This window comes from Dama dama, chromosome 11 (assembly GCF_033118175.1).
Source record: "Dama dama isolate Ldn47 chromosome 11, ASM3311817v1, whole genome shotgun sequence".
Lineage (NCBI taxonomy): Eukaryota > Metazoa > Chordata > Mammalia > Artiodactyla > Cervidae > Dama > Dama dama.
This window is the reverse complement of record NC_083691.1, coordinates 17,145,698-17,149,222: the sequence shown is the minus strand read 5'-3', so window position 1 is coordinate 17,149,222 and position 3,525 is coordinate 17,145,698. Positions and strand designations below refer to the sequence as shown.

The window sequence follows — 3,525 nt, the reverse complement described above, 5'->3', positions numbered from 1 at the left end:
ACTGCAGCACCCCTGGCTTCCCTGTCCTTCACTATCTCCCGGAGTCTGCTCAAACTCATGTTCATTGAGTGGATGATTTCATTCAACCATCTCACCCTCTGTTGCCCTCTCCTCCTCCTGCCCTCAATTTTCCTCAGTATCAAAGTCTTTTCTAATGAGTTGGCTCTTTACATCAGGTGGCCAAAGTCTTGGAGCTTCAGCTTCAGCATCAGTCCTTCCAATGAATAGTCAGGGTTAACTTTCTTTAGAATTGACTGGTTTGATCTTGCTGTCCACAGAACCCTCAAAACTCTTCTCCAGCATCACAGATGTGAAGCCTCAAGATGTGTATTTAATTAGAGAGTTTATTAGAAAATGCATTTAACTCAGCTGGTAAAGAATCCTCTTGCAGTGCAGGAGACCTGGGATTGATCCCTGGGTTGAGAAGATCCCCTGGAGAAGGGAAAGGCTATCCACTCTGTATTCTGGCCTAGAGAATTCCATGGGCTGTATAGTCCGTGGGGTCGCAAAGAGTTGGACACAACTAGCGACTTTCACTTTCACTTTAGGCAAATTTAGGAAAGATGGGTTGGTCTACATTTGCTCCTGTGAATGGGTTTCAGTAACAAATATCAAGCAGGGATTTAGAAGAGCTGGTTCCCAGTGGCATCTCTGACACCAGGTGGATGACCTGGGGCACCCACCTCCTTGCTCTGTGTTCGAATATGTGATGTGGCAAAGTTCAGCCACCTGCTCTCCCTCATCTCCCCTGATCTTAACAGTCAATCACAGAATAAGTTGAGCCTTGAAACAAATCTCTATTTGGAGTCTGGACTCAGCATCAGAAGAAGTCAGTGTCACTATTTGGGAAAACTCCAGAGACAATTTTCATAAAATATCTAGAGTTATTTTAGTGCAGTACCATAATAGTCCTAAGTTTTTCTTTATTAGTAAACTTGTTCACACAGTACACTGATGGGGTAAACCTCTTCCTAAAAATATGTTGATCACCCTCAGAGATTAATGTGATTTGGGTGATTAATCTAGTTTCTATTTTAATTGCATGAAAGAGTTAAATGTTCCAGCTGAATTGTGAATTCCACTTAATAAACACAAGGGCAGTATGCACAAGATAATCTGTATGTCTGGATCTGAATCTATTTTATCATTTTATCTTATCCTCTGAGGAGTTATCTTATTCTCAGGCTAGGAAATGTTCACAAAGCATGGTCTCTGTGGATTAACTGAACATCTCTCCAAAGACAGGAACGTAGAGAGAATCCTTTCTGCTGCAAAATGAATTCAACTCTCCAAATTGACAGTGCAATTTCTTTCTGAGGCACTTAATTATTTACCAGATGATTGTGGTTTATAAGAAGATTCAAACTCAGGAACTGAAAAGACTCACACCACCTCTGAGACCTTACTAAGCTTAACATTAGTTTAAATAACAGCAAATATAACAGCTAATGTCTCTTTTGGGCTATACTGCTTGAAAAATGTATAAATTTGATCAAATAAATTAGTTCCACTGAGCTTTATCTTTACAGTCTGCCGAGGGTAAAAAATAATACATAATGAATATACTTTGTGAACTGTAAATTGCTATTAATATTTGAGAGCTTATTTTCATTCATAGTGCTATTGCAATTTGTTTCTTTCCACTGAAGACTTTTTAAATGAATAATGAAAAAACTTGAATTAAGCAAGTTTTATTATTCTATATACATTGATTAAGATATTTTGAAAAACTGATAGGTAATAATATTATGTGTTTAATTTATTCCAAAGGGGGGAGGTCATTATATCTTTTTAAGAAATATGCTACATGGTAAATGCTTTACAATTTAAGGAATAACTCCCCCCAATTTAACTTTAAATTCATGTATAATTGTTAATGAAATCTACATATGAATAAGTGGGCCTGATTGGTAAAAAGACACAGAAAATGGCAATAACTGGAGAGCCGCTGGCTATCAAGTGCCACTGGACTCAGAGGGCAGCAGTTATAGGGGGCATGATCCAAATGTACAGTGGTTATCGTGGGAGCACTATCATATTTTGTGGAATGAAGAAAGAAGCCCAGGAGTTGTCACAGAATGTGGTCATAAGGCAGGATGCCCAGTCATTACATGGAGAAATTCCATAGAAGCAAAGGGAAATCACCCTGAAAGGTTTTAGAAATGGTAATTCTGGAGTTTTCTTTGCAACTAATTTTGCTGCACATAGGTTAGACATCCCTGAGGCTGGTTATTCTAAGTTCTCCACCAAAGGACGTGGAGTCCTACATTCATCATTCTGGATGAACAGGTGGAGCTGGAAGGACCAGGGTTTGCATTTGCTTTTATCAGAACAAGGAAGAATACTAGTTAGCCCAAGGGGAGCAAAAGCTGGGAATTAAATTTAAGCAAATAGGTGTTCCTTCTGCAGCAGAGATAATAAAAGCTTCTAGGGAAGATGTCATCAGGTTCTTGGACTCGGTGCCTCCCACTGTGATTGGTCACTTCAAGCAGTCAGTCAAGAAGCTGATTGAGGAGAAGGGAGCCCTGGAAGCCCTGGCAGCCACCCTGGCCCACATTTCCAGTGCCATGTCGGTAGACCAGCACTCCTTGAGCAACTGGGATGCAGGCTTTGTGACCATGATCTTGCAGTGCTCAATGGCAATGTCAGGTGTTAGTTATGCTTGGAAAGAACTTAAAGAGCAACTGGGTGAGGATATTGATTCCAAAGTGAAGGGAATGGTCTTTCTAAAAGGAAAGCAGGGTGTTTGCTTTGATATTCCTACCTGATCAGTAAGTATAGGAAAAGTGGCATGATTCAAGGCGCTGGCAGCTTCCTGTGGCTACAGAACAACCAAAGCTAGAAGGACCACAGGAGCGACATTGCAACCTCTGAGGACAGCGGGAAGACAACTGAAGCTTCAGGGGACAGCTTGAGGGCAACCGAGGTGACAGGGGACAGCGGGAAAGAAGTAGGAGCTTCAGAGGACAGTGATCAGGAGGCAGCAACGAAAGTAACAGATTCCAAAACAAAGGCCAGAAGCAGAGTTTTAATAAAGCATTCGGACAGTACTTTGAAGTAGAGGATTTATTTGGGAAAAACAGAACTATGTTCAGCAACATGGAACTGAACATGGTTTTTCATACAACTTAAAAGCATGTTGTATTTCCTTCCTGACCACTTACTTGCCCATCCCCACCTCTTTGAGAGAGATAAGCTTCATCTAAATTATTTCATCTGATTGATGATAGTCATTGATAACTTTATTGCTACTTCTGTCTTGGGTATTCCTTTGGAAAAGGTGTATGGACTCATTACATATTCTAATGTATTGTCTATAGATTATAAGATAAAGTCAAGCATGTATCCGCTGATACTTTTTAAGCTGGCCTGTTTTTATGCTCAGGAATGTCTCAGAATAGTAGACGTCCCTGCTGTCTCAGATGGTAAAGAACCTGCCTGCAATGCAGGAGACTCATATTCAATCCCTGGGTCAGGAAGATCCCCTGAATAAGGAAATGGCAACCCACTCCAGTACTCTTGGCT

The 3,525-nt window shown here is 40.7% G+C and overlaps 1 pseudogene; it reads left to right on the top strand.

The window, feature by feature from the left end:
• Nucleotides 1-1,876: 1,876 nt before the first annotated feature.
• Nucleotides 1,877-3,132, top strand: LOC133065287 (nucleolar RNA helicase 2-like; annotated as a pseudogene).
• The last annotated feature ends 393 nt before the right edge of the window (nucleotides 3,133-3,525 follow it).